Source organism: Triticum aestivum, chromosome 7B (assembly GCF_018294505.1).
Source record: "Triticum aestivum cultivar Chinese Spring chromosome 7B, IWGSC CS RefSeq v2.1, whole genome shotgun sequence".
Classification (NCBI taxonomy): domain Eukaryota; kingdom Viridiplantae; phylum Streptophyta; class Magnoliopsida; order Poales; family Poaceae; genus Triticum; species Triticum aestivum.
In genome coordinates, this window is record NC_057813.1 from 728,676,324 (window position 1) to 728,700,096 (window position 23,773).

The 23,773-nt window shown below is 45.5% G+C and overlaps 1 pseudogene; it reads right to left on the reverse strand.

The window, feature by feature from the left end:
• Nucleotides 1-15,990: 15,990 nt before the first annotated feature.
• LOC123162051 (putative cysteine-rich receptor-like protein kinase 30) lies at nucleotides 15,991-22,152 on the reverse strand (annotated as a pseudogene).
• Nucleotides 22,153-23,773: the final 1,621 nt, after the last annotated feature.

Sequence of the window (23,773 nt, forward strand, 5' to 3'; positions counted from 1 at the left end):
ACTTGGGATTCTAAGGACCCGCTCATGGCTGCATATCGTCGGGAAGTGGATAATATTGCGGGTTGCTTCAAGGGTTACCAAGTGGATCATGTGGACCGTCGAAAGAATGAAGCGGCGGACGCTTTAAGCCGGTTGGGTTCTCAGCGCAAACCGGTCCCGCCTAATGTCTTTCTGGACGTGTTGCACAACCCGTCAGTCCAGCTCCCAGGTGAAGCAGATTTGGCTATTCCTGATCCGGAGGCTCAATTGGTGGCAGCATTACATGCTATTCTGGATTGGACGGTTCCTTATCTTGCGTACATGAACCGGGGGGAGTTGCCAGAGGATGAGATTCTAGCCAGGCAGATAGTCCGGCGATCCAAGTCTATGATGATTCTCGATGGTGAATTGCATCATTGCAGTGTATCAGGGGCGTTTCAACGTTGTGTTTCTCCTGAGGAAGGCTGTGAAATCTTAAGAGAAATCCATGAAGGGGATTGTGGACACCACGCCGGTTCAAAGTCTCTGGTGGCCAAGGCGTTTCGTCACGGGTTTTACTGGTTGACAGCGCATGCTGATGTGGAGGACTTGGTTAAACGGTGTGATGGATGTCAGAAATTTTCAAGGCGTGCTCATGTGCCGGCTCAAGAATTGAGGATGATTCCAATAACGTGGCCGTTTGCAACTTGGGGGCTGGATATGGTCGGACCTTTTAAAAGATCCAAGGATAAGAAAACCCACCTTTTGGTGGCAGTTGACAAATTTACCAAGTGGGTTGAAGCGGAGCCTGTCAGCAAGTGTGATGCAGCAACAGCGGTGCAGTTCATCAAAAAGGTGATTTTCCGGTTTGGCTTTCCACACAGTATCATTTCTGACAATGGTACCAATTTATCCAAGGGTGCTATGAAGGAATTCTGTGAACGTGAGCACATCCGACTTGACGTGTCGTCAGTGGCACACCTCCAGTCCAATGGACAGGCATAACAAGCTAATCAAGAGATTTTGCGAGGCATCAAACCCCGGCTTATGGTCCCATTACAAAGGACACCAGGATGTTGGGTTGAAGAGCTACCATCTGTGTTATGGAGTATCAATACTACGCCAAACCGATCCACAGGATACACACCATTTTTCATGGTCTACGGAGAAGAGGCAGTTCTCCCTAGTGATACCCGTCACGATTCGCCTCGTGTAGCAGCTTATGTTGAAGCGGACAATGAGACAGCACGGCAAGACGCTTTGGACCTATTGGACGAGGAGCGTGATCTAGCGGCTGCCCGTTCGGCGATTTACCAACAAGATCTTCGTCGCTATCACAGTCGCCGGGTTAGAACCAGAACTTTTCAAGAAGGAGATTTGGTGCTTCGACTCATCCAAGACCAGACAGATATGCACAAGTTATCCCCACCTTGGGAGGGACCTTTCGTGGTCAGCAAGAATCGGCACAATGGGTCGTACTATCTGATTGATATTCCAGAGCATCAAGACTCACGCACATCAGAGGAGGAGACCAACAGGCCGTGGAACATAGCTCATCTTCGGCCTTACTATACTTGAGCCATCGGCTCTATCTATGTACATATCATGACAATGTATATATTATCTTTGATATAATAAAACCGGAGCCTCAGCTAAAGCGGGGTCTTTGTCTTTCTTATCATGCATGGTTCCATGGAGTGGCTCTGTTTTTAAAGCGGCCTCCGGTTTACCCCTTGACATTTGCTTTTTATATATCACTGGGGGCCTTGGTCGTGTCCGAACCAACGCGACACCTTTTGATAGGCGACAGCCACCAGATCATTTGGGGACATGGTCAAGTCTGAACCAGTCACGCCTCTTGGTCGGCCTAAGGCCACAAAATCACTTGGGGGCATGTTCGAACCTGAACCATTGCCACGCCTCTTGATCTGGCATATATGCCACGAATCATTTGGGGACCTGGCTGACTTGAATCATTGTCACTCCTATTGGGGGCTTGGTCCTGTCCGACCATGGTAACACCATCTGATCAGCTCAGTATAGCATATTTTTGCAAACGATTTTTATCATTGCCTTTGCTTCCATGTTATTTTCATGGTTTGTTTGTTCTTTGTTTTTGTTGGATTTCTTTTATGTCAACAAGCACCTTTTTCCGGTTCAGCCGATGGATTTGATTCCCCTTTAATCCGGAGAATTATGCTCGGTTTGCCTTTTCCTGCTAACATCATGGAGTAACAAGGGGGCTTGTATTGATTCAGTACGGTTTATATGGGAGTTGTTTTCTCCCCCCTTATTGACGGTAATGGTTTATAAAACCGCCGCTTCAAGCTTGGCTAAGCCAGCTTCATGCCCAAACATGGCAGGTATTTCTGTATCACCTATTTGTTACATTGCTGATACACATATCAAGATCATAAACTGGCTGGCGGTATAACCGCCACCGAAGTTCAAATTTTTCTGATTGCAGGAAATATGAATTGAAGTTTTTCAAACTAAAGCTTCAGTACTTATGCACGAAGGCATATTCAAGGCAGAAGTATTAACTATCCTATTACAAGGCAGCACGGTGCCCAAATAAGATCATTGTTCTTTTGGAAAGATGCCAAAGACAGCTATCCAAACCGGCTTCCGGTTCAAGCCTGCTCCTCATCATCCGCCGCTTCAGCTTCCTCATCTCTACCCATTGGCTGGAAATCAACAGTGGTCCAGTCGATTCCCATTAAAGCTTGGAAAACAGCTTCTTCATGGATCAGGGAAGACGGTTCAATATCAGGAGCGTAAGTATGCTTACGGATTGGAGGAATCAGATTCTCCGCTTCAAGAGTTGGGGTAGGCACTCGCTTGTTCTGATCATTGTATTGTGCTTGATAATGCGTCAAGTCTGCCTCTTCAGCTAGCTGACAAGCCAGAGGGCGCACTGCACGGTTTATTGCCCTTAAATCCTCTTCGTTGAATTCAGAGCCATCCTCCTTCAGGCTGGGATAGCCTTGAGCTGCTTCCACAGGGTCAAAATCTGGCACCCATGCCTTTGCCCAGATCAAGGTGTTAACAGCTCCGGTTCGAGCAGCGGATTTTTTCAGCTCCTCAATCCGGCCGGAAGCATCGACAATCTGTTAAGAGTGTCCTGGATCAAAGAAGGTGCCGGGTTGTTATGAGAGGCTGTGGTGATGATCCGCTGGGCTCCGGTATATAGTTGTTCCACTAAGGTATAAGCAGCCTTCAGGTTCTTCCGCACATCGTTTCCTAAGTGCCCGATGCGTGTGCCTACAACAATATAGGGACGGTTTCAAACCGGATTTACACTACAGCAGGTTCAAATTATCACAGAAGTTAAAAGGAGCTTACCAAAGATTGCAGCGGTCATGGAGTGTATTTGCCGCTTTACGGCCGTAAGTTCATCCACCACCGGTTTAAGGGCAGCTTCAGCATTTTCCGCTCTTTTGGTTAAAGCGGCCTTCTCAGTGGCCCAATCAGCCCGCTCTTTCTTGAAGCCCTCCTTCAGCTGTTCAGCGGTGCTCAAAGCGCTGGTTAGTTCTTCCTTTGCTTTGTCTGTCTCGGCCTGTTGGGTTTTCAAGGCCTCCTGCAAATCGGCAATCCGGTCCTCCTTGATTCTCACCTCAGCCTGCATACAGACATCATTTAGCTTTACACAAGCGATCTAAGAAATTGAAGTATCAACCACATAACAAAGTTATACGTCTGATACTTGGGGTCTAATGCACCTTCAATTTTTATATATTACTAGATTGCAAAGTCCCAAGCTCAATACAGGTATTCAACTTGGCATTTGGGGGCTAATGGCTATCTGATCAAATTATGTTCTAAGTTTTCTATCGGAGCCCCGGTTTAATTATGCTAAGTTAAACCGGCCCTTGGCGGCTATACTGATGGATTTCAAAGTGTTGAGGATTGTGTTCAAGTCCCGGTTTGACGAAGGTTACAAACCGGCCCTTGGGGGCTAGGAGGATTGATACAATGGCAGTAAGTAAAAAAGTAACTTACCTCAAATTTATCCCTCATCATCTTCACCAGACCAGCTTCACAGTCACGGCTAGTATAAAGCCGGTTTAAATAGCCGGAATGAAGATCTTGGGCACTCAGAGCAGCATATGTCTCCAGCTCAACATCCCATTTACCTTTGTTCAGACCGGAAAAATCCTCTTTTATGGTATGCTTGGTTAAGGTGAAAGGATTCCTGGGTTCAAAGCGGCCTACACCGGTAATCACAACGTCATCATCTTTGGAATCAACGGTTTGTGTTGGTGCGGCCGGTTTGTCAGCAGGACTGTGGGATTTCTCAATTCGGACGGAGCTGGCAGGCGGGTTAGCAGAGACTGAAGGGTTAATAGGCCTCTCTTCAGGAATAGCATCATCTTGCAAAGGAGGATCATTGGAAATATCTTCAGGGGCAAACTCTTCAAGATCTGGCGCTCTGTCATGTTCTGGGGCTGCATCTTCTTCAGCCGCTTTATCCAAGCGGGCCTTCTTGCTTGGTTTCGGTTTGGCCCTGAAAGAAAAACAAAGAGTCAAGAAAAAACATAGGCCATTACACAGTATACTGGAAGCATATGTTCAGTTTAGCTTACCCAGCAACTATTTTCAATGGTGGTAGCTGAGTGGCCGACGATTCACCAGAAGATGAATGAGAAGTGACCTGATAATCGGAGTCGGATGGATTAAGAGGTTGACGGAAGAAACCCGCTTTAGGATTTAAATCAATAAAAAGGTCGGAGACCTCGGAGCGGCGTTTTCGAACCGGACTATTTGGTAAACCGGCGGAGGTAACTACCTGGCCACTGTGCTGGGTTGTGCGGCGAGCTTCATGCTGCTGAGTCTTCATAAGAAGTTTGGGATCCAAATAAGCAAGAGTATGAGAAAATTTAACTTTCCGGTTCGCCTGGCGAAATTTTGGCAAAGGCAAGATTTCTGAATCAGAAGAGAGAATAGTTACCTTAGCAAATTCCGCATGGCTGGCTTCAGCGTCGTCCTGACAAGCATCATTATCAATTAGGCGTGTAAAAAGTAAGCCAAATGAATCAAGTTCTACCTCAAGGTCCGGGTTACCCACATCATCATCAATAGCTGGATTAGATGAAGCGGTGGTTTTTCGCTTGTGAGCTGGTTTCTTAATAACCTTGGTCTTGGGACGGGTTGACCGCCCTGCCTTCTCCGTTTTATCTTGTGGAAGCTTCTTGCTCCAAAACGGATTATCACCCTGGATAAACAATAATTAAATGTCAGACAGATAAAGCAGTAACAGGTGCAACAATAGAGCAATTAAAAATTTACCGCTGGAGGTTTGTTGGTGGTGCAGTAAGGAAGCAGGCCGGTTTGAGCACAGAGGTGCTCCGGTTCATTCAACATCTTCTTTACAGAATCTGTGACTTCATCGTCGGAGAGTTGGATTTTAATGTGTCGGAGTGGGTCATCGACGCTACCAGTATACTTGCACATCAAACCGGGGCGCCGGCTCAGAGGTCGTATGCTCCATGATATCCAACAGCGTGCAAGGTCTATTCATGTTAAACCATTGGCCATAAAGGCTCGGAGCTTGGACAGTTGCGGAGCGTATTTAATTCTCTCCTTGGCGCTTAGTCTTTGTGGAAAAGGGTGAGTGTTGCTGAGCCGTTCCGGACGGAAGCCAGGCAAGGGATTTTCATTTTCAGGGGAGGTATCCTTGCAATAAAACCAAGTTGCATTCCACTCCTTGGGGTGAGTATGGAGTTTGACATGAGGATAAGTGATTTATTTCCTCTTCTGGATGGCCATACCACCCAATTCCGTATTGGGGCCGTCGGTAAATTCAGTGCGACGGTTTAAATGGAAGAGGTCTCTAAACAACTCGACTGAAGGCTCCTCTTGAAGATATACCTCAGAGAGTACTTGAAAGTGACATAGATTGGTGACGGAATTGGGGCCAATATCCTGTGGACGGAGCTGAAAATTGGCTAACACATCCCGATAAAATTTAGAACCGGGCGGTTTGAAGCCCCGGGCCAAGTGATCTACGAAGACCACGACCTCTCCTTCCTGGGGTGTGGGAGGACATTCATCTCCAGGAACCCTCCAGTGGATTGTATCTTTACTATCCAAAGCGCCGATCAGGACTAGATCGTCCAACTGTGATTCTATGACGCGAGAGGGAACCCAATTGCACTCATACACTTGTTTGGCCATGGCGAGATCTACAAGAAATAGGTGATCCGGTTCAAGAACACACTGGATAAAAGAAGGTGTTGATCTAAACTACGATAAACCGGAGGCAGTACCTATAAACCGGTCTTCTACAATGCGGCGTCATATAGATTCTGGCGGTTCAACCAGGGGACTAATGATATATACCGGTTTAGCAATTTTTTCTATGGTAAGTTAAACCGCCTGACCTAAGCATCGGAAGCAATTGAAGCTATGGATAAGTAGGTATGCAGAAACAAGTTTCACAAGATCTTATTACAGCCGCGGATCTACAGCGAGCTCACAAAAACAGAAAATATTTCGAGGAGTAAGGCAGAAACACAAGTGAACCATTGAGCGGATATGTGCGGGAGATCTATGGGCTTAGATGAGAAACTACAGGCGGATGCTTAGAGATCACTACTAAACACAGCAGGAGTTCACGGATTCATTCAAGGTCAGAAACAGATATGAGCGCGCGATGAACACAACATGAACATGGAACCCTAAGAACGGATCTAGGTCAAGAAGAGGAGAAAGCTTACCGGGAACGGAGAAGGTGCGGAAAGATGCCGCAATGCTCTGGTACGTTCAGGTTGATGCAGCGTCCCAAGACGAGGCAGAGGTCGACGGCGGTGGCGGAGCTCCAAAGCTGGCGACGCGAGGAAGACGAAGAAGAAGGGACGAAGGGGAAAGGAAAGAAATGACCCTCCGGTCTTATTTATAAGGCAACAGAGCTAGGTCAAGCGCGCGGATCCAGGAACTATTGTTAAAAGAGGGCGTTATAAATGACAAATTTCATGATGACATCATGCCGGTTTACAGCAACCAAAAATGATGACGACATGGCGGTTTACCAATTACCAGAAGATGTCCAAGACACAAGATTTTGTGAAGGATTGACATGAACCAGTTCAAATCAATCTGGGGCCTAATGTTGGGGATATTACCACTAGGCGTAAACCGGCCTACTTGGGCCGGGTTAACTTTATTAGTGGTATAAGAAGACGAAGGCCCAAGGCCTGTAGTCGGTTAGAACATGTAGCCGTAAACTGGCCTGATGTATAACTTGTATTGTAAGTTAGGAATAGAGAGACACCGACCGGGATACGAATATGAACCGGTTGGGACTCTATGGACCGACGGGCGTCACCCGTGTATATAAGGGGATGACCCGGCGGCGGTTCAAGACAGACAACCACAACTCGAGCCTAGGCGAAGCTTGTTTGCTCCCTAGCCATCGAGACTACATCAATTCCATCACAACTAGACGTAGGCTTTTACCTTCATCGAAGGGGCCGAACTAGTATAAAACCCTCGTGTCTTTGTGTCCGCTTTAACCCCTTCAAGTAAACTCGTAGCGATGGCTCCATGACTAAGTCCTTTAACTAGGACATCTGCCGTGACAAATCCACGACACGTACGCTTACGCGAGACTGGTTTCACCGTTACGAGCACTCGTGCTTAAAGGTGGCTGGCGGGTGTCTGTCTCTCTCACTTTAGCTGAATCGAGTGTGGCTACGCCCGGTCCTTGCGAAGGTTAAAACATCACCAACTTGACGAACTATCATTGTGGTTTTGATGCGTAGGTAAGAACGGTTCTTGCTAAGCCCGTAGCAGCCACGTAAAATTTGCAACAACAAAGTAGAGGACGTCTAACTTGTTTTTGCAGGGCATGTTGTGATGTGATATGGTCAAGACGTGATGCTATATTTTATTGTATGAGATGATCATGTTTTGTAACCGAAGTTATCGGCAACTGACAGGAGCCATATGGTTGTCGCTTTATTGTATGAAATGCAAACGCCCTGTAATTGCTTTACTTTATCACTAAACGGTAGCGATAGTCGTAGAAGCAATAGATGGCATAAACGACAACGATGCTACGATGGAGATCAACGTGTCGCGCCGGTGACGATGGTGATCACGACGGTGCTTCGGAGATGGAGATCACAAGCACAAGATGATGATGGCCATATCATATCACTTATATTGATTGCATGTGATGTTTATCCTTTATGCATCTTATCTTGCTTTGATTGACGGTAGCATTTTAAGATGATCTCTCACTAAAATTATCAAGTAGTGTTCTCCCTGAGTATGCACTGTTGCCAAAGTTCGTCGTGCCGAGACACCACGTGATGATCGGGTGTGATAAGCTCTACATCCATCTACAACAGGTGCAAGCAAGTTTTGCACACGCAGAATACTCAGGTTAAACTTGACGAGCCTAGCATATGCAGATATGGCCTCAGAACACGGAGACCGAAAGGTCGAGCGTGAATCATATAGTAGATATGATCAACATAGTGATGTTCACCATTGAAAACTACTCCATCTCACGTGATGATCGGTTATGGTTTAGTTGATTTGGATCACGTGATCACTTAGATGACCAGAGAGATATCTGTCTAAGTGGGAGTTCTTGAGTAATATGATTAAATGAACTTAAATTTATCATGAACTTAGTACCTGATAGTATTTTGCTTGTCTATGTTTGTTTGTAGATAGATGGCTCGTGCTGTTGTTCCGTTGAATTTTAATGCGTTCCTTGAGAAAGCAAAGTTGAAAGATGATGGTAGCAATTACACGGACTGGGTCCGTAACCTGAGGATTATCCTCATTGCTGCACAGAAGAGTTACGTCCTGGAAGCACCGCTGGGTGCCAGGCCTGCTGCTGATGCAACTAACGACGTTAAGAACGTCTGGCAGAGCAAAGCTGATGACTACTCTATAGTTCAGTGTGCCATGCTTTACGGCTTAGAACCGGGTCTTCAACGACGTTTTGAACGTCATGGAGCATATGAGATGTTCCAGGAGTTGAAGTTAATATTTCAAGCAAATGCCCGGATTGAGAGATATGAAATCTCCAATAAGTTCTATAGCTGCAAGATGGAGGAGAATAGTTCTGTCAGTGAACACATACTCAGAATGTCTGGGTATAATAATCACTTGATTCAACTGGGAGTTAATCTTCCTGATGATAGTGTCATTGACAGAATTCTCCAATCACTGCCACCAAGCTACAAGAGCTTCGTGATGAACTATAATATGCAAGGGATGAACAAGACTATTCCCGAGCTCTTCGCGATGCTGAAAGCCGCGGAGGTAGAAATCAAGAAGGAGCATCAAGTGTTGATGGTCAACAAGACCACTAGTTTCAAGAAAAAGGGCCAAGGGAAGAAGAAGGGGAACTTCAAGAAGAACGGCAAGCAAGTTGCTGCTCAAGAGAAGAAACCCAAGTCTGGACCTAAGCCTGAAACTGAGTGCTTTTACTGCAAGCAGACTGGTCACTGGAAGCGGAACTGCCCCAAGTATTTCGCGGATAAGAAAGATGGCAAAGTGAATAAAGGTATTTGTGATATACATGTTATTGATGTGTACCTAACTAGAGCTCGTAGTAGCACCTGGGTATTTGATACTGGTTCTGTTGCTAATATTTGCAACTCGAAACAGGGACTACGGAATAAGCAAGCACTGGCCAAGGACGAGGTGACGATGCGCGTGGGAAACGGTTCCAAAGTCGATGTGATCGCGGTCGGCACGCTACCTCTACATCTACCTTCGGGATTAGTTTTAGACCTGAATAATTGTTATTTGGTGCCTGCGTTGAGCTTGAATATTATACCTGGATCTTGTTTGATGCGAGACGGTTATTCATTTAAATCAGAGAATAATGGTTGTTCTATTTATATGAGTAATATCTTTTATGGTCATGCACCCTTGAAGAGTGGTCTATTTTTATTGAATCTCGATAGTAGTGATACACATATTCATAATGTTAAAGCCAAAAGATGCAGAGTTGATAATGATAGTGCAACTTATTTGTGGCACTGCCGTTTAGGTCATATCAGTGTAAAACGCATGAAGAAACTCCATACTGATGGACTTCTGGAATCACTTGATTATGAATCACTTGGTACTTGCGAACCGTGCCTCATGGGCAAGATGACTAAAACACCGTTCTCCGGAACTATGGAGAGAGCAACAGATTTGTTGGAAATCATACATACAGATGTATGTGGACCGATGAATGTTGAAGCTCGTGGCGGATATCGTTATTTTCTCACCTTCACATATGATTTGAGCAGATATGGTTATATCTACTTAATGAAGCACAAGTCTGAAACATTTGAAAAGTTCAAAGAATTTCAGAGTGAAGTAGAAAATCATCGTAACAAGAAAATAAAGTTTCAACAATCTGATCGTGGAGGATAATATTTGAGTTACGAGTTTGGTTTACATTTGAAACAATGCGGAATAGTTTCGCAACTCACGCCACCTGGAACACCACAATGAAATGGTGTGTCCGAACGTCGTAATCATACTTTACTTGATATGGTGCGATCTATGATGTCTCTTACCGATTTACCGCTATCATTTTGGGTTATGCTTTAGAGACAGCCGCATTCACGTTAAATAGGGCACCATCAAAATCCGTTGAGACGACACCTTATGAACTGTGGTTTGGCAAGAAACCAAAATTGTCGTTTTTTAAAGTTTGGGGCTGCGATGCTTATGTGAAGAAACTTCAACCAGATAAGCTCGAACCCAAATCGGAGAAATGTGTCTTCATAGGATACCCAAAAGAGATTGTTGGGTACACCTTCTATCACAGATCCGAAGGCAAAACATTCGTTGCTAAGAATTGTTCCTTTCTAGAGAAGGAGTTTCTCTCGAAAGAAGTGAGTGGGAGGAAAGTAGAACTTGATGAGATAACTGTATCTACTCCCTTATTGGAAAGTAGTTCATCACGAGAACCGGTTCCTGTGACGACTACACCAATTAGTGAGGAAGCTAATGATACTGATCATGAAACTTCAAATCAAGTTTCTGCAGAACCTCGTAGGTCCACCAGAGTAAGATCCGCACCAGAGTGGTACGGTAATCCTATTCTGGAAGTCATGTTACTTGACCATGATGAACCTACGAACTATGAGGAAGCGATGATGAGCCCAGATTCCGCAAAATGGCTAGAGGCCATGAAATCTGAGATGGGATCCATGTATGAAAACAAAGTATGGACTTTGGTTGACTTGCCCGATGATCGGCAAGCCATTGAGAATAAATGGACCTTTAAGAAGAAGACTGACGCCGATGGTAATGTTACTGTCTATAAAGCTCGACATGTTGCGAAAGGTTTTCGACAAGTTCAAGGGGTTGACTACGATGAGACTTTCTCACCCGTAGCGATGCTTAAGTCTGTCCGAATCATGTTAGCTATTGCTGCATTTCATGATTATGAAATTTGGCAAATGGATGTCAAGACTGCATTCTTGAATGGATTTCTAGAAGAAGAGGTGTATATGATGCAACCAGAAGGTTTTGTTGATCCAAAAGGTGCTGACAAGGTGTGCAAGCTCCAGCGTTCCATTTATGGACTGGTGCAAGCATCTCGGAGTTGGAATAAACGCTTTGATAGTGTGATCAAAGCATATGGTTTTATACAGACTTTTGGAGAAGCCTGTATTTACAAGAAAGTGAGTGGGAGCTCTGTAGCATTTCTAGTTTTATATGTTGATGACATATTATTAATTGGAAATGATATAGAATTTCTGGATAGCATAAAGGGATATTTGAATAGAAGTTTTTCAATGAAAGACCTCGGTGAAGCTGCTTACATATTGGGCATCAAGATCTATAGAGATAGATCAAGACGCTTAATAGGACTTTCACAAAGCACATACCTTGACAAAATTTTGAAAAAGTTCAAAATGGATCAGGCAAAGAAACGATTCTTGCCTGTGCTACAAGGTGTGAAGTTGAGTCAAACTCAATGCCCGACCACAGCAGAAGATAGAGAGAAAATAAAAAATGTTCCCTATGCTTCAGCCATAGGCTCTATCATGTATGCAATGCTGTGTACCAGACCTGACGTATGCTTAGCAATAAGCTTGGCAGGGAGGTACCAAAGTAATCCAGGAGTGGATCACTTGACAGCGGTCAAGAACATCCTGAAATACCTGAAAAGGACTAAGGATATGTTTCTCGTATATGGAGGTGACAAAGAGCTAGTCGTAAATGGTTACGTCGATGCAAGCTTTGACACTGAACTGGACGATTCTAAATCGCAAACCAGATACGTGTTTATATTAAACGGTGGAGCTGTAAGTTGGTGCAGTTCTAAACAAAGCGTCGTGGCGGGATCTACATGTGAAGCGGAGTACATAGCTGCTTCTGAAGCAGCAAATGAAGGAGTCTGGATGAAGGAGTTCATTTCCGATCTAGGTGTCATACCTAGTGCATCGGGACCAATGAAGATCTTCTGTGACAATACTGGTGCAATTGCCTTGGCAAAGGAATCCAGATTTCACAAGAGGACCAAGCACATCAAGAGACGCTTCAATTCCATTCGGGACCAAGTCAAAGTGGGAGACATAGAGATTTGCAAGATACATACGGATCTGAATGTTGCAGACCCGTTGACTAAGCCTCTCTCACGAGCAAAACATGATCAGCACCAAGACTCCATGGGTGTTAGAATCATTACTATGTAATCTAGATTATTGACTCTAGTGCAAGTGGGAGACTGAAGGAAATATGCCCTAGAGGCAATAATAAAGTTATTATTTATTTCCTCATATCATGATAAATGTTTATTATTCATGCTAGAATTGTATTAACCGAAAACATGATACATGTGTGAATACATAGACAAACATATAGTCACTAGTATGCCTCTACTTGACTAGCTCATTAATCAAAGATGGTTATGTTTCCTGACCATAGACATGTGTTGTCATTTGATTAATGGGATCACATCATTAGGAGAATGATGTGATTGACATGACCCATTCCGTTAGCCTAGCACTTGATCGTTTAGTATACTGCTATTGCTTTCTTCATGACTTATACAAAGTTCCTGCAACTATGAGATTGTGCAACTCCTGTTTACCGGAAGAACACTTTGTGTGCTACCAAACGTCACAACGTAACTGGGTGATTATAAAGGTGCTCTACAGGTGTTTCCGAAGGTACATGTTGGGTTGGCATAATTCGAGATTAGGATTTGTCACTCCGATTGTCGGAGAGGTATCTCTGGGCCCTCTCGGTAATACTCATCACCTAAGCCTTTCAAGCATATAACTAATGAGTTAGTTATGAGATGATGTATTACGGAACGAGTAAAAAGACTTGCCGATAACGAGATTGAACTAGGTATTTGATACCGACGATCAAATCTCGGACAAGTAACATACCGATGACAAAGGGAACAATGTATGTTGTTATGCGGTTTGACCGATAAAGATCTTCGTAGAATATGTAGGAACCAATATGGGCATCCAGGTCCCGCTGTTGGTTATTGACCGATAATGGTTTTAGGTCATGTCTACATAGTTCTCGAACCCGTAGGGTCCGCACGCTTAACGTTTCGATGACAATTTTATTATGAGTTTATAAGTTTTGATGTACCGAAGTTTGTTCGGAGTCCCGGATGTGATCACGGGCATGACGAGGAGTCTCGGAATGGTCGAGACATAAAGATTGATATATTGGAAGCCTATGTTTGGACATCGGAATGGTTCCGGGTGAAATCGGCATTTTACCGGAGTACCGGGAGGTTACCGGAACCCCCCTGGGGGTTAATGGGCCTACATGGGCCAAGAGGGAGAAGAGGGAAGGAGCCAGGAGGGGGCCGCGCGCCCCTACCCCTCCTAGTCCGAATAGGACAAGGGAAGGGGGGCGGCGCCCCCCCCCTTTCCTTCCCCTCTTCCTCCTCTTTCCCCTTTCTCTCCTACTCCTACTTGGAAAAGGGGAGTCCTACTCCCGGTGGGAATAGGACTCCCCCTTTGGCGTGCCCCCTAGGCCGGCGGCCTCCTCCCCCCTGGCTCCTTTATATACGGGGGCGGGGGGCACCCCATAGACACACAAGTTGATCTACGGATCGTTCCTTAGCCGTGTGCGGTGCCCCCTTCCACCATATTCCACCTCGGTCATATCATCGCGGAGTTTAGGCAAAGCCCTGCGCCGGTAGAACATCATCATCGTCACCACGCTGTCGTGCTGACGGAACTCATCTCCGGAGCTCGGCTGGATCGGAGGCCAGAGATCGTCATCGAGCTGAACGTGTACTGAACTCGGAGGCTCCGTACGTTCGGTGCTTGGATCGGTCGGATCGTGAAGACGTACGACTACATCAACCGCGTTGTGCTAACGCTTCCGCTTACGGTCTACGAGGGTACGTGGACGAACACTCTCCCCTCTCGTTGCTATGCCATCACCATGATCTTGCGTGTGCGTAGGAATTTTTTTGAAATTACTACGTTCCCCAACATGGCGGCCATGGCACCCGTCGCACTCCTCGTCGACGTCGTCATCCCTGATGGCCTCCCACACTTGAAGGGACCAGAGAATGATATTCATCTTCACTTCCCACACACCGTAGTTGGCGTCGGTGAGCATCGGGTACTGGATGGGGATGTTGCGATGCGCCAGTACGTTGGCACCGCCCGTTCCTCCACCACTGGTTGCTGACTTGCCGCCCTTGTTTACCTTGTCGCCACTCTTGTTCGCTTTGGAACCGCTGTTGCCGGACTTGTTCGCCTTGAAACCTCCGTTGCCGGACTTGACCGACTCAGCATCGTTGTCCGTCATCGTGCATCGTAGATCGTCGAGGCTCTAGATACCAATTGTTGGCTTTTGATCTTCTAGATCAAATCACCCAGGAACTCCACGTACTTGTAAAGCTAGACAAGCAAGCTAGCTAGCAGCTTGATGGATCTTGCATGCAACAGTGCACGTACGTAGGCGACCTATTGAAGCTCGCTTGCCGCCTTCTTCACCCTATCGTTGTTTTTGTTCGCCTTGGAACCGCCGTTGCCAGACTTAACGGACTCAGCGCCGCTGTCCGTCATCGTAGATCGTCGAGGCTCTAATACCAATTGTTGGCTTTTGATCTTCTAGATCAAATCACCCAGGAACTCCACGTACTTGTAAAGCTAGCAAGCAAGCTAGCTAGCAGCTTGATGGATCTTGCATGCAACAGTGCACGTACGTAGGCGACCTATTGAAGCTCGCTTGCCGCGATGGATCGAATCAACTCAGCTCTCTCGACGGAACCTCTCGACAAGAACGAACGAACGTGAAGGCGCTGGATCGTTGTGATGGCCACAGGCTCTGTTGAATACTTTGTATTGCTCTCTTTCGTTGTGGTACAAAGGTTATAGGGGTACGTACCTATATATATTAGCTAGCCAGCATAAGCTAGCCTACTCCGTGTCTAATTCTAATCCTACACGGACACATACGCATACACGTGTAGTACCCGTACAGATATGGAGACTAAGCCGCGTTTAACTCTAACATTGCTTTGATACCAATTTTTGGCTTTTGATCTCTAGATCAGATCATCTAGGAACTATGCACACGAAGTGCAAAGCTAGCTAGACGTGGCTTGATTGATTCTCAAGCTGCACACACACGTGGACCTTTACGTGGACCTGAGCTAGCTAGCCAGATCAATCAATCGTCTCTCGACGGAACTTGCGAACGTAGACGGAAAAACAGATCCAGGGTACTTTTGGTGATAGCTACAGGGGCGTGTCGCTCCTGGCTTTTTCTTTGTATTGCTTTTCGTTGGTACAGGCGGGGTAGACGCATATATATATGCGTACGGTTGGCTAGTAGCTAACCGACTTGATACTACAACTAAGCCTACTCGGTTACTAGTTAGACTAATAGTAGGACATACACGTCCATGTTTAGTTCTAACAAGCTCCAGGCGCCGGTCGGCCCGGTGGTCGGCACGAACTAGAGAGAGACCGGCGGCGTCGTCATCACGAACCAGAGGGGCAGAAATCTGGAAGAGAGACGAAAGGATAGCGTCGAATCCTGTACCGCTGGGGCCCACCAAGCATGTATTTACTTCCTATCCTGATTCGTATATCTCATGAAAAGGAAAAGTGGCACAGATCCCCAGAAATCTGGGTGGTCCAGATAACGAGCTCAGCTGAGCTCGGGAGCCAAATAGCCACTCCCGTGTTTCCCTACTTTTCCACACATAAGGACATAATACATGATCAATGCTCCTACACGAATAATTGAAGCAGACATGGTGGGGCCTGAGCTACGCGAGCATTTAGATCTTCATCTGAGATGCACATATTCTGAAAAGAATGGAAGAGAAACTTAGCCTTGAAGAAAACAATATACTTGTTGATTTTCGGCAAGCATTAACAAGAAAATATACCTCATCATCCCCTTCAAGTGGTTCTTGCGCCTGCACTCAAAACCAACATGTATCATTAATATGTACAAAGTACCCGCCCCCCGCCCCCTGGAGTATCTCAAGACAAAAAAAACATGCTAGGTTTGTAGGCATTCAACTACTATCAAAGATCAAAGATCATTGGCACTGACCACTAATTAAATGGACCTAGTTTTCCAAGTTTAGTATTTATAGACAGCTCACCTCACTTGTTTCCGAACTTGCTTCTTGTGGCTGAGTGGAGTCGACTTGATCCTTGCTTACTATAGTGCCTAGAACCAGCGACTTGTCCTTGCATTGTATTTCTAAAGGCAACTCTTGCCTTGCAGTTGAGGATTTAACTACAAACTTGTTGGATTCGAAGGAAACGCCAAGCTCGAGAGGGTGGACATCAAGAAGCTCGTTTTGTAGCTGTGCGTCAAAAACCACATCCAAATTCACCTCATCAACCGTGTTGACCACCTCATTAATGAACATGTTTGTAGTTATATCCTCGACTGCAAGGCTATCATTCACTTTGGTGCTCCACACAGTAAGTTCATTGGCACGATGCATATATCCTGGTGCCTTGCCCTGCAGTTGCATTGTCATTTCAACAGTACACTTGGATCGTGGCGGCATAATGTCTTTCTGCGGTTTTGTGCAGTATGACAAGGGGCTCGTATTTTGGATGTTGAAGGCAATGTAAGAGTTTGTCTCATTTGTTAGCTGGAGTGCGCATGACATCTGTTTGTTAAGCTCAAAAGGAAAATGTAGTTCGAGTGGCTCAATGCCAAGCATGTTGTCTTCTGAGTAAGGGACTATCTGCAAGAAAAGAGCCCCATAAATCAAGAAGAGTGTGTTCTACGAGTAAGAAATACAGAAAGAAGAAAACAATCAGAGATAAGTAGTCCAAAGCTTACTAATACGGCATAGGGAGTATACGAGCATACCTGCCGAAATGAATGTTCACAGGCATTGCTGATTTTTCCATTAATACCTTCAATTTCTCTTATATCATGTATCATATCCCATATAAAAGGCCGTTTGGATGGGTCATGTTCCTGGCAGAGTAGCCCAATTTTGATGCATGTTGCTACTTGTTGGTAAACCAACGGTGTTTCCTTCCCTGATTTTTTCCATCTGTGCCTCCATCTCCTAAGTACCTGTGATTCCATAAAAGATGACATGTAAATAATAAGTCAAATTGTTTAAGCAATAATCTCAAGTGATGGCACAATGACATGTACAACAAAAACCAACTTGTACACGCCTCTCTCCTATACACAAAGTTTTTTTTGGAGATGTCACATACAGAAAGTTTTTTGAGCCATGCAGGCCAACTGCATGTCATATACGCAAAGTTAGATGAGCTGCTGGGCGCTTAAGGATCTTTTCCAAACCTGAGCACCCCATGTGGTCTGTTTGCTTCAAGAGAGAGATGAGAAGGCTTGATACATACAAAAAGACGCTAGCGAGATAAATGTGAATGGCAGTATAGTTTCTCGCTGCATGCACGTAGTGGAGGTGTGGGTATTGGTTCGTGCTTCTGGATAGTGTTGATTTATATAAAAATGCGGTTTCTACTTTCATAAGTTTTCAAGTGGTTGTTGAAGCATGTTCTGTATTTAACGCAAACTATGTTTTTTAAATTTACGCAAACTACTCTCCGCATACAGGCTGGTGCAAATATGGTTGTGTATAGTCTTTCAATGCACAGCTGGAAAGTTTTTTTCCCTATATTTAGAAAAATGCTGCAAATCGTAGCATCTCAATTCTCAAAAGATGATACAATCTAGAGTGTGGAATAGTTCTCCTATACCCATAGTATAATTTTGTAAAAAAATATAGTAAAACTGTGCACAAGACATAGTGATTTTAGAGTGATGTATTTTACTATCCAAGTCATTATTTTACTATATTGTTCCGAAATTACTATATTTTGTACACTTTTTACTAGGTGTGTAGAATAAGCTATTATACACTTGTGCTTATAATTATGTTATATTTACAAGGCGTAAGAATAGATGGTACAGAGTAGACTAGACGTCAGACATGCATGATGGCTTAGCTTTTGATACCTTGATGGCTAATGTAGGACAAAGACACCAACTTTGCCTGGGATGAGCTTCAAGTAGCTAGGGATGCAGGGCGTCGCCCGATCCGCCCTGCTCTGTAGTCAAAACAGCCCAGCTTAGTTATAGTAAAAAGTTAGTGATGCAGTTCAGATTGAACTAACTTCCCACTTTGGCGGGCTTATGCAGGAAGCCGCCTTTGGTTGGCCTTGTGGGCTTTATTAATTTGAAGATGGGTACTGTGTGACCCTCTTCCTCGGTGGAATCTCCAGGCGCAAACTCCCCGACAAATTCACCAACCTCTAGCTCACCGGTGCACTGGCTTCTACATTGGGTTCATCATGTGCCTTTGGGACCTCGACCAGGGCTCAGTCGCCAGGTTTATCTCTACGTAGCCCAGCAAAGCACAACATTGGAAGGTAATTCCTCAATATCACCACTCGATAAAGCGTTTAACTTCCAATGTTGTGCGGCTTTTCGAGTAAGACCATCCCATGGCTAATATTTGTCTTCAGATATGTAATATGTAAAAGGGTAAACCTAGAGGTGCTACATATGGTTAGAACACAAATGTACGTATGCTCATCAAAGTGTTTCTAAATCCTTGGGACTAATACTCTGTTTAAACTTTCCATTTGTAGGACTAATCCCACCACACAACTCCACTTTGGATACATGGGCCATCACTAATTGGTTGGGTATTACAACTACCATCCATTGAAATCAATTTCTAAAACGGTGGTTTGAGTGATCTGCTGGTTTTTCAAGTAAGACCATCACATGGCTTATGTTTCTCTTCCAGTATGTATTATTTAACTAGATATGCAAGCCATCCAATACCATAATATGCAAATTAAGTAGAATTACTACAAGAAATGGTAACAAATAAGCAAGGCGCAAAGTTAGGATATTTCTGAAAAGAGATTATCTGCATGGCAGGATAAGACCCTCTTACATTGTTGTTATTATTATTCGGGATCATCTTTTCTCCTGTCACTAGTTCGGTAATTATAACACCCAAACTGTACATGTCTGATTTGAATGACATCTTCCCCTGATGTAGGTATTCTGGAGCACAATATCGTCTGCATAAAAGGTTGATATTTCAATGTGAATATAACATCAGAAAATGTGAGTAAATGCCATGAAATTTGTTATTTTGATGCATATATAGCTTACAATGATCCAGGACGGTATTTACTCATGGTTTTGGTCTTTTCATCAAGTCTTGATAAGCCAAAATCCGTGATTTTCTGCGCCATATCATTATCTAGGAGTATATTGTCGGGTTTTATATCCATATGATATATTTGCTTTTCCTTGTGCAGATGATACAGACCTTCACAGATGCCTCTAATTATTCCATATCGTGTACTCCATTCAAGTCCCCTTAATTCATCTGCGTAATGGGAAAAGTAACAGCAAGCCATGAAAGTTTCCACCATCTGTTTTGTGTATGCCACTAAATGTTGACCAATAAATGACATCAACATTTGTGTTCTAGTCTATCACTTCTAAATTATAAGTAAAACATGTCAATGGAAAGTGACATAGAAAGAAAAAAAAAAAAGATAAAGGATGTATCGGATGCAACAATAACGTACCAGTGATATATTTTTGTAGGCTTCCATTGCTGATATACTCAAAACAGAGTAGTCTTTCTCTTACCTCAGCGCGTAAATATGTTGTTTCGATCCTTCGATTTGGATGGCTGTCTGGTCTGTGCTAGCACAGAAGCCAAGAAACCGTACAGTATTTTTATGTTCAATGTTCAACAGGCTGTCAACTTCACGATAAAACAAAGCCTCATTGATTGAATGACTGTTCCTTATCCTCTTTACCGCGACGTTTCCATTTGGGAGCACTCCCTGTTTAACTTCTCGTGAGCATTAAAAGAATGTCTAGCTGAATTTGAAGGTGCTATGCAATAAAGAGATTTAGTAAGTGAGTAACACAACACTCGCACCAACATATATTTGAGGCTCCCTGGCCAACTAATGCATGTGCGCTGGCTTGAGCCATAAACGCGACACGACGTGTCTCTATCCTAGGAGTACCACACACAGAATTGCCTTTTTTCGGGTATTTGAATCTGCCTGATTGAGTACCACAAAAACTAAGGGGTATCTTGGAGATGTATGTAACACCTATATATACTGTAATTTTTACTACAGAGGCATAAGTCGATATAACAATTTCAAACATGATCTTTAGATGGCATATGCCTAATTTCTGTTAAAATAATTTACCTTATAAACCGTTGCAAATCCACCATGACCGATTTCTAGATCGTCCGAGAAGTTCTCTGTGATATTCTTCAAAAGTGTGAATGATAGATTTGTTGGCTTCTCTCTTCCATCAAGTATATGCTCCAGGACCTCAAGATCCATGTATCTGTTGTGCAATCCATTTCAGACTATGCACTTTGAACAATAACAAGAGAAAGGATTTGTTCCTACTAGAGCACCATTGCATGGAGAACTGACGATTCACTAGATCACCAGAAACTAGTACCTTTCTATAGCAGTATATGATTATTGTACAAGAAAGTTGTGTCCAGTAAATTATTCACGCGCCAACAAATATTTAGCACAAAGCGGAACTGATACAGAATGTCTAATGGTGTAATAAAACCCTGCATTAAGTGCAAAATAGTAGAAACTGTTGTAAGATTTATACCAATGTAGATACGAGCAAAATATAATGCTTGTAAAGTTGAGATAACATACGGCTATTGTTGTTTAAAAGCCTAATTTGGTGTAGTGCTGAAACACTATTGGGATGAGAAGCACATCTAAACTGAAAAGCTGAGAGCTACTCCATGAGATCATTTATATTGGATGTGTGCATTGTATGATGCAGAGGCCCGGGTTATCTCCTTTCCGAAAAACTGAGAACCTTTATATATATGCCCCTCTACACTTTTTTCCGCAGAACAAAAATAATAATATACACAGCTCAAGAAGACCCCAAAGAAAACATTACACATATTTTGCAGCTTGTGGAAGCTCACGGGGATTAATTAACTATGCATATATTTTGCAAAGTTTGCCCTGCCCCAAGCTAACTAGCTCTGCCTGTCCGAAATAGCAGACAAGGGCTCGACACGTCTGGAAGCAGTAACGAGCTTCGGCGCCGGCGATCTGGATGCACTGTTGCCGCCTGAAACCACGCCGCAGAAGGAAGAAACCGGTTTTGTCGCCGGGGCATAAGTGCTGACGAAGAAAGAAACAGAGTACGCGGTGAAGAGCATCAGAGAGACCCAAGTAAAGCCAGTGAGCAGCCTAGTGCGTGGAAATGGCCACAAATCTGATAATTGAGTGGTCAGATCTGGAGGGATGGCGCTAAGTGGTGGAGAGAAATGCAAAGCAGGGGAGATTACTGGAAACGCTGGAAATGAATAAATCTCAGATGGGCCAGCTTCTACAGCAGCGCCGTCCGCTTCCACAAGTTTTGGATCTGGGGGAGACTGATTACTGCTATGGATCTGGATATGCAGAGGAAGAGGGAAGCCCCTTTCCTCTCCGGCCAGCGGAGACGACAAGAGCGAGAGAAACGGGAGTGAGCAGCGTTGACCAAACCACGACCGTTCGACACCTTGATGCCAGACTTGAAGATAACAATCAATTAGTTGCACAAAGAGCACTAACCTTGAGAGGAGACGTTCAGAGATCGAAGGGAGAAACGAGCTGAATGAGTGGTGGTCTCCTTGCTGCAGGTGGGATGGCTGGGGGGATTAGATTAGATATATACAGATGAGCAAGGAAACGCGCTAACTGTAAAGGACAAGAGATGCGCGTCGATGTCCCTGGCCCACCAAAAAGAAAGCGGAGCCCGCGCTTTTGTAGCATCCTACCTCTTTCCTGTAAAAAAAAACCACGCTCTCTTCTTCCATTCGTCACGGCTCTCCGCTCAATTCTCGCTTTTTTGTCCCAGCCTCTCTTTCCTTTCGTCGCCGACACATGAAATCACCAGAGAACCTGTTGGAGATGGAGCCCGTGGAGGTCCTGGAGGATCCGAGCATCACGTTCCGCCCGGAAGATCATCTTTTTTTTCTCGAATACGCAAAGCTTGCGTATCATTGCATTGATAGAAGAAAAAAATGAGTACAGATAGCGGTACAACACATGACACGAACGCAAACAGGCGTGAACATGACACCCGGAGCAGAAAGAAAAGAGATGGTCGATCCGAAGAGGGGATACATCACAGCTAAACCAACCAAACCCGAACCAAGAGTGGCAACGCCGGACCAACTAGAGCATCAACATCTCAAGAACCAAAACCGAGGACACCGCGAGCAAGCAAGATGACGCCTTCAAGAAGGAGGACGACGTCGAGACGACGTCACCATCGTATCCGAAGGAACCGGACCTAGGGTTTCCCCTGAGCTCGAAGAGGGGCGCAGCTGAGGGCCTTGACAGTGCCTCCAAGAAGGAAACGACATCCACAGACGCCGCCGCTGCCAGCATCGGCAAGCCGACCAGGAGTTTCTCCCTGGCCTGAGGTTGAGCAATCCCATAGCCATCATATCTGGAAACAAAGATGAGGAAGCAAATGCCGGTCGGAGTCACCTTGTCAGAAGGGGGTTGGCGGGGCTACAGCTGTCGTCGGAGGGTGGCACCGCCTCCGAACGCATCAGCGTTGGATCTGGCAAAAGCGAAGACTTTGAGGCATACAAGGTAGGGCGGGCGCGAAGCAAGCCACGAGGGGGTGGGCCGACGGCGATAGGCAACGCCGACAAGCAAGGACTGGAGGGACGCAGATCCTGGCTACCGTGGCCATAGTCATCGGGACATCAGGGAGCCAGGCAAGGTGGAAGGAACGCAGCTGCTGGGTCGCCAAGGCTAGAGCCGCCCGGCAGAGGACGCGGCAGCCATGGACACCGGAAGGGACGCGGGGTCCAAGGTCATCGGGGCCGGAGCAGCGCCAGCAAGCACCCGCCTTGAGGGCTTCGAGACCACCACTAACACTGTATACTCATCGCCACCGCGAGAGCCGTCGCCATGGCTCGGGGGATAGGACGGGCCGCCAGGAGGAGGGCATGCGACGGACACCCTTGCGACCGGCCGTAGATCCCGTGCGCAATCCAGGGGTAGCAGCACCAGCAGGTGGGCCACGCACGGAGGAGGAGGAGGGAGAACTGCTCGGGACGGTGCCCTATGGCCAAGGCTGGCACACGGCGGCCGTCGCCGGACCGGCAAAGTGCAGCAGCTGGGAAGGGAGCACCCTCGCAGGAGCAGCGTCACGCGGGGTGAGGGGGGTGTGGGGGAGCGCGCATTGGGGCGGATCCGTCCCGCCGCCGTCTTCGCGAGGAGCGGCCCGACCAAGCTGGTCGGCCCCCCGGCGGCGGCGCAGCGGAAACTGGCGGGGTGGTGAC